Below are 11,922 nucleotides of genomic sequence, written 5' to 3' on the forward strand. Positions count from 1 at the left end.
GTTGATATTGACTTAGGTACTCAACTATTTACTTGTAGTTTGACTCGTGTCAAAAGTTGAAAATCTCTGCAAACATCAAGATGGCTAAGGACGTGCAAAGAAACTCAATCACATTTAGAGAAGGTAATGTTTAGATCGGATTAATTCGAAGTGTGTCTCTGGGTGCGTTTGATCTACGAACGTTGTGTTTAACTGAAGCACACCCTGACTGAGTGTGCCATAGAAACTGACACATGTCATATTTTTCTACATTCACAGATTTTTGGCTAAAGTAAAAAAAAATCGTTGTCATTTTCTTCCCAGCTGGCAGTAATTCTTTTGCACTGATAACAAAGATAAGCATTTTAGCTTTCGCAATGTGTGGAGTTCTTGAAAAACAAGTTGTGCCAAAAACGAAATAAACACCTCCATTAAACTTAATGCAGAAGCATGTTGTCTATAACAGTAAACGATGCAAGAAGACAGGAAGAAAGGCACCGCTGGGATTTAAACCCAGGATCTCGTGTTTATTAAAGAGGCGCTTTAACCATCTAAGCCACGACACCGGCAGAACTCTCTTCTTTTACTGCCACTTGGACACACCGCTCTGAGACACCTGCGTTTAGTAAGCACTGAGTCCGCCGGCTGAGCAAGCTGCCTCCTTTACACGGAACAGGAGCCCTGACCGTAAGAGAAATGAAGAGAAATGGCTTTTATCGGGCACTTTTCATGTCCAATGCACTTGACATCTCCCAAGGGGGACAGAGTTCATTAACGACACTTTTCCTTTCTTTCTTCTTTCTGTACACTTTGATGAAACAAAACGAGAAATCATGTAAGGGAAAATGTCTTTTTTCATGGAGAAAACATGCACCGGGAAATGTTGTGTTTAGAAGAAGTGAGTTAACATGAAAAGTGACCTAATTTACCAGAGCAAATGCTCACCAAGCAAGATCTGCTTTACTACTAGAGAGAAGTAGAGTGAAAGACGTGATCATTTCACGCCGCTGTGGAACGAAACGCTTTTGTCTTGGAATTCTAAATCAATTAGAAATTCAGAGCGACACATAAAGGCTTTGTCTGCTTAAAAGTGATGATTTTTTAAAACTAAAAAAATGTAGAAAACACGTTTCTCACTTAGAAATTTAAGATGGGGGTGGGGTATTACTAGTAACGGCACTGAACTCACCATGGTGCAATTAATTTACGTGACGGGCTAGTGGTTTAATGGATAACGCGTCTGATTTCGGTTTATAAGATTGTCGATTCGACTTCTACCGGGGTTGTGTGATTCAAATCAGGCTCCTCAGAAATAGATGTCTGTTATGTAAATGAACCCCACCTGAAAGCAAACGTTGGGTCTGGGTTCCTTTCTTTCCTGCATGAAATAGCAAATCGTTACAAAAACAAAAACACCAACTAATGTCCAATAGTCCAATAGTTAGTCATTTAAGTAAACATGAATATACTGTAAGGTCTTGGTACATGGGAGTGGATTTCAACCACAATTAAAAGAAGGGCAAATTATAATTACAGGCTTCAGACACTTTTTCATACAAAAGTGACCAAACACTCCCTAACTTTCAGGTTTGCTTGAACCTGTAACAGAAAAGCGGTTTGAAACTTCCATTCTCTGATGTCACTGTCTCTAAAGTCGGACGTGATGTTTCGCGGATGTGCAGTGTGCCTTTTCTCTTGTCGTGTTCAAGATGAAATGCTGCATAAGCTCCTGACTGGGTGTTCTGTACTGTTCAGATTACCTAGGTGGTGTACAGCTAAAACCCAACTGCATGGTGTGAATTCCAGGTTTGGCACCAGCAGCACCTGCAAACACATCAGCTGACCTCGACATGATTTGAACACGCGACCTTCTGATCTGGAGTCAGACGCGCTACCGTTGCGCCACGAGGTCACTTGCGACACGTGCTTTTAATTCACCCAAAGAGAAATATCAGCGTCCCTGAAAAAGATTGTTTTCATTCTCTCCTGTGAGGAGCGCCGCTCTTCCAACGAGGGTCTCTTCATCCCAGACCACAGATTATTCCTCCCGCCCGGCTCTCTCACGGAGAGCAGACACACTGTCTCCACTAATGTGTTTACTACATCTATAGATCTGACCCCCTACAGCCCCGATATTCCTGGACAGGATATTTACCACCAGCCTGGTGAACTTCTCATCTTGACCTCTCCCAGGAGGAGCACAATTAACACAGAATCCTCTCTCCATTTAGCAAATAACACAAAAAACTGTTTACCTGTCAAGACAGAAAACCAGGCTGCTCCAGGTGAGGCTTAAACTCACAACCTCGGCATGAGTCCACTGAATATGTCATTTTACATGGCCTGAACCAGGAAAGAGATTGGAAGTCAAGAAGTTATGGTTTTGTTTTAATACTTGCCTACTCTTTTAATTTTTCGGTCAAATCTTTTATTTGGGAGTACTTTAAATGGATGTTAATCTTTGTCCCAATGCACGATTCTGGGCCATGGTGTATCTTGAATAATGTTCTTATAGGCTTCAGTTTGGAAAAGTGCGGTCTTCAGAAGCTACTGAAACCGCTAATGGTTTCATAACACTTAATGCAAAAGCAACGTTCGGGTTTGAAAAATAATATTTCTTGCTATGAATACAAACACTGTTACAGGAGGCGTGTTAGGGCTATTTTAGCTTAGATCATCAATTCATCTTACATTTCTTCTCCATCTATATCAACAGCGTCATCGCTACTGAGCGCTAAAGGCAGGTCCTGGCAATACAATCTTCTTTAGAAAACATTTTTAAAACTATTTCCACTACCATACATAAAGTAAAAGATACCGATTGCACACAACTCATAAAATCTCTTTTCCAGGGACGTTGTAGCTAGATGCAAATTCCAATCGAAAATTTATCAGCTTTAAAATTTTCTTTTGGATCCACAGGACGATCAGCATGAGACTCAAAATATACCTGTGTTTGATTGTACAGCATAGATTGTACAGCATTTATGTTTACATTTATGTTACAATTAAGGTAAATATATCAAAATATCAACATCCAACGTCACAGTGCTAAGGTACTGTAACAGTGCTTGTCAAATTCTCAAACAAATCTGCGTTGTATTTCTAAACTCTTTTAGCAGAGGACGCAACAGGAGTATAAATGATATCTCCTGCAAGCCATTCAAAGATACTTTTCCAAGAGTGAATATGGATTTCTGGGGAGTTGCGGTGTTGATCACTATTGGACTTCCCCGGTCTCAAGTGTTGTTGTTGGACACGGGCAAAAGACTCGCATTTTCTGCAAATATAAAGAGGGTTAAGGTTTCAGCTTTAGCGGAGACAGTGTTTACATTGACAATAATAAGAAGATCGTCCCTGGGTGGGTTTAAACCACCAACCTTTCAGTTAACAGCCGAACGCGCTCGCCAATTGCGCCACAGAGACTGATGAGAGAAGCTTTTCTCCATTCGCACCTTTCCGGTCAAAAAATAAACATTGCTTGCATTTTCTTGCCAGTTGGCAATATTCCTACTGCTCTGATAGCAAAGAATTACATTTCATTTTTCACAAGCTGTATGAATTTCTTGAAAAACAAGTTGTTGCAGAAAGGAAATAAATTCATGCTTTAAACTAAATCAAGCCCTATGTGGTTGTCCAAGATGGTAGTTTCTGCACAAAAAGACAGGAAGAAAGGCACAGCTGGGATGTGGAGCTAGGATCTCCAGTCAACGAGACAGGTACTTAAACCAACTCAGCTACGGTGCCGGCAGAATTCTCCTCTTTTATAGCCGCTTGGACACACCGCTCTGAGCCATCTGCATTCAGTAAGCCCTGAGTCTGCTGGCTGAGCAAGCTGCCTCCTTTACACGGAACAGGAGTCCTGACCGTAAGAGAAATGAAGAGAAATGGCTTTTATTGGGCACTTTTCATGTCCAATGCGCTTGACATCTTCCAAGGAGGACAGAGTTCATTAACGACACTTTTCCTTTCTTTCTTCTTTCTGTACACTTTGATGAAACAAAACGAGAAATCATGTAAGGAAAAATGTCTTTTTTCATGGAGAAAACATGCACCGGGAAATGTTGTGTTTAGAAGAAGTGAGTTAACATGAAAAATGACCTAAGTTACTGGAGCAAATGCTCACCTAGCAAGATCTGCTTTACCACTAGAGAGAAGTAGAGTGAAAGACGTGATCATTTCACGCCGTTGTGGAACGAAACGCTTTTGTCTTGGAATTCTAAATCAATTAGTAATTCAGAGCGACACATAAAGGCTTTGTCTGCTTAAAAGTGATGATTTTTTAAAACTAAAAAAAAAATGTAGAAAACACGTTTCTCACTTAGAAATTTAAGATGGGGGTGGGGTATTACTAGTAGCGGAACTGAACTCACCATGGTGCAATTAATTTACGTGATGGGCTAGTGGTTTAATGGATAACGCGTCTGATTTCGGTTTATAAGATTGTCGATTCGACTTCTACCGGGGTTTTGTGATTCAAATCAGGCTCCTCAGAAATAGATGTACGTTATGTAAATGAACCGCACCTGAAAGCAAACGTTGGGTCTGGGTTCCTTTCTTTCCTGCATGAAATAGCAAATCGTTACAAAAAAAAAACACCAACTAATGTCCAATAGTCCAAAAGTTAGTCATTTAAGTAAACATGAATATACTGTAAGGTCTTGGTACATGGGAGTGGATTTCAACCACAATTAAAAAAGGGCAAATTATAATTACAGGCTTCAGACACTTTGTCATACAAAAGTGACCAAACACTCCCTAACTTTCAGGTTTGCTTGAACCTGTAACAAAAAAGCAGTCTGAAACTTCCATTCTCTGATGTTACTGTCTCTAAAGCCAGACGTGATGTTTCACAGATGTGCAGTGTACCTTTTCTCTTGTCGTGTTCAAGATGACCTGCTGCATAAGCTCCTATCTGGGTGTTCTGTACTGCACTGTTATTTCATTCAGATTACCTATGTGGTGTACAGAGAAAACCTGACTGCATGGTATAATTTCCAGGTTCAGCACCAGCAGCACCTGCAAACACACCAGCTGACCTCGATGTGATTTGAACACACAACCTTCTGATCTGGAGTCAGACGCGCTACCGTTGCGCCACGCGGTCACTCGTGACAAGTCCTTTTAATTCCCCCAAAGAGAATAACAGTAATGCTAGAATAACTAGTATTAAAACTAATAATACTACTGTTAATTCTCTAACAGTAACACTATAATTATAAATAATATTTACATGAATATTAACATTAAAACTAAAACTATCAGTAGCGCTATCATCATTAATACTCACATGAACACTAGCATTAAAACAACCAGTTGTACTCTCATTAATATTGATATGAATACACTAGTATTAGTATTTGTTGCTACCCATGACGTTACATCGCTCTTTGTGATGAACGAGATACACCTAGACGCGCACAGTGACGTGGCGCCTGTCCCCGTGGTTACCATACTTATGATTTATAAACACGGGAAAAAATACATGTAAACTGTTACTTACAGTGCCTTGCGAAAGTATTCGGCCCTCTTGAACTTTTTAACCTTTTGCCACATTTCAGGCTTCAAACATAAAGATATAATTTTTTTATTTTATGTGAAGAATCACCAACAAGTGGGACACAATTGTGAAGTGGAACGAAATCTATTGGATTTTTGAAACTTTTTTAACTAATAAAAAAATGAAAAGTGGGGCGTGCAAAATTATTCGGCCCCCTTGCGTTAATACTTTGTAGAGCCACCTTTTGCTGCGATTACAGCTGCAAGTCGCTTGGGGTATGTCTCTATCAGTTTTGCACATCGAGAGACTGAAATTCTTGCCCATTCTTCCTTGCAAAACAGCTCGAGCTCAGTGAGGTTGGATGGAGAGCGTTTGTGAACAGCAGTTTTCAGCTCTTTCCACAGATTCTCGATTGGATTCAGGTCTGGACTTTGACTTGGCCATTCAAACACCTGGATACGTTTATTTGTGAACCATTCCTTTGTAGATTTTGCTGTATGTTTGGGATCATTGTCTTGTTGGAAGATAAATCTCCGTCCCAGTTTCAGGTCTTTTGCAGACTCCAACAGGTTTTCATTCAGAATGGTCCTGTATTTGGCTGCATCCATCTTCCCCTCAATTTTAACCATCTTCCCTGTCCCTGCTGAAGAAAAGCAGGCCCAAACCATGATGCTGCCACCACCATGTTTGACAGTGGGGATGGTGTATTGAGGGTGATGAGCTGTGTTGCTTTTACGCCAAACATATCGTTTTGCATTGTGGCCAAAAAGTTCGATTTTGGTTTCATCTGACCAGAGCACCTTCTTCCACATGTTTGGGGTGTCTCCCAGGTGGCTTGTGGCAAACTTTAGACGAGACTTTTTATGGATATCTTTGAGAAATGGCTTTCTTCTTGCCACTCTTCCATAAAGGCCAGATTTGTGCAGTGTAAGACTGATTGTTGTCCTATGGACAGACTCTCCCACCTCAGCTGTAGTTCTCTGCAGTTCATCCAGAGTGATCATGGGCCTCTTGGCTGCATCTCTGATCAGTCTTCTCCTTGTCTGAGCTGAAAGTTTAGAGGGACGGCCAGGTCTTGGTAGATTTGCAGTGGTCTGATACTCCTTCCATTTCAAGATGATCGCTTGCAGAGTGCTCCTTGGGATGTTTGAAGCTTGGGAAATCTTTTTGTATCCAAATCCGGCTTTAAACTTCTCCACAACAGTATTACGGACCTGCCTGGTGTGTTCCTTGGTCTTCATGATGCTCTCTGCGCTTTCAACAGAACCTTGAGACTATCACAGAGCAGGTGCATTTATACAGAGACTTGATTACACACAGGTGGATTCTATTTATCACCATCAGTCATTTAGGAAAACATTGGATCATTCAGAGATCCTCACTGAACTTCTGGAGTGAGTTTGCTGCACTGAAAGTAAAGGGGCCGAATAATTTTGCACGCCCCACTTTTCATTTTTTTATTAGTTAAAAAAGTTTCAAAAATCCAATAGATTTCGTTCCACTTCACAATTGTGTCCCACTTGTTGGTGATTCTTCACATAAAATAAAAAATTTATATCTTTATGTTTGAAGCTTGAAATGTGGCAAAAGGTTGAAAAGTTCAAGGGGGCCGAATACTTTCGCAAGGCACTGTACATACATTTATCAACTTGGAATATATTTTTTTAGCTCTAGGATACAGTTACCTAAATAATAATAAGAATAATCATTGTTTAATTTCGGTTTGAACATTTTTTACACTAAACACACTGTGGTAATTGATCGATACAGTCTTTATTGACTGTTTTCTAGATATTTAAAACAGGATCAAAAACAGAAAAAGAACCAGTACTCACCAATCGGTGAAGTTAATCGTTTATTCTACGGTTTTTCAATTGAATTAATTGGTTTTCGATAGATAAATGATCAATAACTCTCCTCCGTGCGCACCCTCCCGCGGTCTTGCTCTCTGATCCAGGTGCTCAGGCTGGTGTCTGTGACATTACAGCGCTCTTTCTAACAGAGCAGAGCGCGTCTCCGCTGGAGGAGACTCCTGTCCGGAGCCTGGGGGGCTTTTCTTACAGATATAACATCCCCCCCAAAAAAGAATACACCGGGCTGTGAAGAGAAGCAAATCATAACAGTTGTAAAAGGAGAGTGACAAACCAAGGAATGAAATTCATTAAACAGGAAAAAAAATAGTTTACTTCGCAGATGAATGTGTTACAAGGCGTACCTGTGTGGAGCAGTAGAGAACGAGTACAAGTCCCTGTAATAAGTGCATTTAAATGTTTTAAACGAATCATCAGAGTATAGAAGCCAGGAGGATCAGGAACCTGATCCTGGAGGTTAAAATGTGTATCCTGGTTTTATTTCCAGCCTGCTCTCAGTTCCATAGGTAGTCTGATTATTTAAATTAAATGTATAACTGTTACAATAATTCATCTAATTGTAAATTTATAAGACTGTGAGACACCTGTGAGAGACATATGAGAGCTGGTGATTCCCTGGGCTGGTGTGGAATCACACACAGACAGGTCTTCTTCTGTGTGATCTGAGTCCCACTGCTGAGAGCTACAGACTGGTCAACTGGTCACTACTGTAGACACGGTCATTGGCCCATCGGCTACTAATAATCAATATACAGTGTACTGACCAGAGTGTCACTACTTGTGTTTATTACATTAAAAGATAATTCCACACTCATGTGTGTTAGAAAACATTTATAAAACATGTTTGGAGATTGACATACAGTAAAGAAAGTAATACTGAAGGGCTGGAGGTCCTGGAAAGGGTTAATAGAAGCTTCTTGCTTCTGACCTGGTACAGAGTCCACAGCTGACAGATCAGTGAGTCTTGAGCCCAGTTCACAGAGAGGAGAACCAGGAGCTCTTCTCTGTCTCTAAGTGGCTGTGAGGAAGGAGAAAATGGGGAGATGTGACCTGAGTCCAGGCTGTTCCAGGATTGTCTGAACGTCCTCTGGTTCTGGATTGACGGATAAAAAGAAGTATGGAGCTTCTGTCCGATTGTCTCTGAGCTGTGAATCAGACTGAGAAGAGAATAATGATTTATTATTCTGCCTCTGATAATTTTTCTCTTTGCCAAGTGGTGTTACATCCCCTTCAGAAACTCTGCACAGACTGTCAGAGTGAGAGAAAAGTAGAGAGATGGACAGATAAGAGCACACGCGGTGAGAGATACATATGTCTTGATTTACTTTGAACCAAGTGTTCATTTCCTTTGTGGAACAAGTTGTTTCTGAACTTCAAGAAATTCATACAACTTCTGAAAGATAAAATATAAGTCTTGCTAATCAGGACAGAAGAAATACCGCAAGAAAATATCAGTGATTTTTCTCCTTTTAATGAAAAGTGGAGAAAAACAACGGCAGTGCATCTCCGTCATCTTAATTTAGCTTAATACAAGTATTCACTTCCTTTTCTGTGGATTACAGACTGCGAAAGATGAAATAAAGTTATTGGTTATTCATGGTCAGTGCAGAAGATATACTGCCGGCTGGCAGGAAAATGTCAGTATTTTATAATTCTTTAATTACAAACGTGTGAATGGCAAAAAGCAACGGGAGTGTGTCTCTCTGCAGCTATTAAATGAAGGGCTGGTGGTTCAAACCCACTAAGGGACGAGCTTCAGACTGTTCCGCTGTAACCATAACCTCTGCTAAAACTTGATGGGATTTCTTCGCAAGCCCTCCTGAAATTTGCAGGAAATATGGATTTTACTCGTGTGGAACTACAAGTAAACAATTAAGTACCTGTCAATGTCCAAGAAAACCATTTTCACATGTGGAATTTTATCTTCAACTGGCTGTCAGGAGAATTCATTTATACACCCGTTGTATCCTTAGCAAAAATATTTTAAAATTAGAACACAGATTTGTTGGAGAACTTGACAATCCTTGACAATCATTATTAAATGAGCATTATACAATTGTGTGTTGATATTTTGTATATGTACCTTAATTGTAATAAAATTAAACATAATTGCTTTGATATGGATGTTCATTTGAAGGATTTGAGGAAACTATCAAGGATCTCAGAACAACCAAAGATACATTTGGGCATCTGCTATTGGTAAAGATTAAAGAGTACTGTAAGTGTGAAGCTTGCACACACACGAGAGAAAAATCAGTTTTAATGTACTTCATTAAACTGATGGTGCGCTTATCAATCGTGCATAAAATGTACATAGCTGAGGATGGTTTCAATCAGTCGATTTCTGGATTAAGGGCCCAGCACGGTTCCGCTGCACCACTCTGCTAACAGATGTCTTAGTGTGATTCAACACAACTACTCTATCTTTGCTTTCTAAAAGTGTGCCCGAGATGGAAAAGTCTAAATGGTAAACGCAGACGTCACTTTGAGCACTTGGTCTTTTATAGTACAAATCATCACACGCTGCCTTACATGGCGTGTCTTCAAGATCGTTGTGAACCAAACCTTCTGCCAAACTGAATCTTTCGTCGTTAATTCCCAAATCTTCAATGAGAATCAGTGAAACGAAAACCAAGCCCATGTACACACTCGCGTCCTAGCGTGAAAGAAAAATGATGTAAGCATTTGAGAAATAACGAGAGTAGTCTGAACATCTCCAGCCTGTCAACTGCTCTACAAAGAGATCGCTCCCTCTACACCCACTTTATAACGCTGAAAATGATTCAGGAAGCACAGCAAAGTTCTAGAACCAGCGAATGCATCTGCATACATAAAATGTCAATTTTTCAAAAGTAAAATCTTCAGCTTTGAAAGATTGTCATCTAAATATTTTCGTTTTTCTCTTTTTTACATAACACGCTTTCGAGAAACAAACTGTCTTGTAATGAAGGCTGCATTAGAAAATGTGTATCTAGCTTTGTTAAATTAAAATCGGCACATCCCAGTGGACAAAAGATGTAGAATATATGGCTATTAAACGCATACTTTAGACATATAAATGTGCTCTGTAACTGGTCTAGAATGAAATTCAAATATACATATATCATTATACGTCAATTAGACATCTATGATTATATGTTTATTATACATAAATGGCTGGAGTTATATTATACGGATAAATTTAGAGGACTAATATACATATATAGTTAAAGGCCTATTATACATCAAATAAATATTTTATAGGTGTAGAAACTAGTAAATAAAGCCAATGATTTGTTTTAGAAATGTATTCTTAAAATATACAATTATTCACACCTGAAAAATATGTAGTTCAAATTATACATTATATACAATATTGTAATCAACAAATGGCTAATCATCATAAAAACACAACTAGTAAACTTCAGTTACAAATTCTAGTAACATGGCAATATATATAGTAGTGACAAACAAACTAATCACATGATCCCGCTAAAATTTAACTCAAAACCACATTTCGATTCAAATATAAATTTTAACATTTACAACTTCTATATTTCCACGAAAATATAATTAATGCAGCACAAACGCTACTTTCTAAAAAAGACAGAATGAAACTGTTTGTTTTTGTGTTTCATGGTGATCCTCCTCTCGATACTAATGAAATGTTTAATATGATCCCTCGAGAAACAAAAAGGAGTCCATTTCCGCCTGGAATGATTGATGCCCCGTGGTACACTACGAGTTGCGTAAGGCTCTGTAACGCGCAGATGAGAAACTAACCTCTGCTTCTTCATTATATACACAGAGAGCTATATATGCGAGCTTACTGCCTCCTACGGGCTCTGTATTTGTTAGCGGTACAAGACCGGACGTGGAGAAATGAAGTGAGGAGGGTGTGTACATTAAAAGGCTCATATCGTCCCTGGAATGGCTCAAACCACCACCCTTTTGGTTAACAACCAAACCACAAAGACGCATGTACAGCTTAACACTTCTCGGTCTCAGTGAAAGTGATACTCCGTAAAATTTCCAGAGATTCATTTATTTTTAAAGGAAAATCACCAACAGCGGCCGAGATCTACTGGAGTTTTTTCATTCTATACTGCGATTTATGAAGGGTACCCTGTGAAAATACGAGTTTTGACGAGACGGGATGGACATATAAGGTCAAAAAGCTTGGGGAATTGAACTTTAAGGTGAAGACTGCGGGTTCAGTAGCAGCAGAACCTGATCAGTATCAGTTGACTCCGATATACTTTGAAAATGAACTTGGGGATTTAGAGTCAGACGTGCTACCGTTGCACCTTGGGGTACTTAATTTAAAAAAATAGAAAAAACAATCAGTGTTCCTGGATCTGTAATTGAGAACAACACCTGCACAAGAGCTGCGCAGGAAGAATAAAATGTGGTCTGGGAAGAAGAGACTCTCTTTGGAAGAGCTGCGCTCTTCATAGGAGATTTTTTTTTTTGTGAAGCTGATTTGTCTCCTTTGGGGAATTCAAAGGTATGGACAGCCGTGACTTCGTGGCGCAACGGTAGCGCGTCTGACTCCAGATCAGAAGGCTGCGTGTTCAAATCACGTCGAGGTCA

General features: G+C 39.6%; 4 non-coding genes across 4 annotated transcripts; 1 reads left to right on the plus strand and 3 right to left on the minus strand.

Moving 5' to 3' along the window:
• Window positions 1-1,819: 1,819 nt before the first annotated feature.
• trnaw-cca (transfer RNA tryptophan (anticodon CCA)) lies at window positions 1,820-1,891 on the minus strand. Its single transcript has one exon. It is a non-coding gene; the product is annotated as a tRNA-Trp (tRNA).
• A 1,440-nt stretch (window positions 1,892-3,331) lies between these two features.
• trnan-guu (transfer RNA asparagine (anticodon GUU)) lies at window positions 3,332-3,405 on the minus strand. The gene has a single exon. It is a non-coding gene; the product is annotated as a tRNA-Asn (tRNA).
• A 1,609-nt stretch (window positions 3,406-5,014) lies between these two features.
• trnaw-cca (transfer RNA tryptophan (anticodon CCA)) lies at window positions 5,015-5,086 on the minus strand. The gene has a single exon. It is a non-coding gene; the product is annotated as a tRNA-Trp (tRNA).
• Window positions 5,087-11,850: 6,764 nt separating this feature from the next.
• trnaw-cca (transfer RNA tryptophan (anticodon CCA)) lies at window positions 11,851-11,922 on the plus strand. Its single transcript has one exon. It is a non-coding gene; the product is annotated as a tRNA-Trp (tRNA).

The sequence above is a fragment of the Lepisosteus oculatus genome, chromosome 14 (genome assembly GCF_040954835.1).
Source record: "Lepisosteus oculatus isolate fLepOcu1 chromosome 14, fLepOcu1.hap2, whole genome shotgun sequence".
Lineage (NCBI taxonomy): Eukaryota > Metazoa > Chordata > Actinopteri > Semionotiformes > Lepisosteidae > Lepisosteus > Lepisosteus oculatus.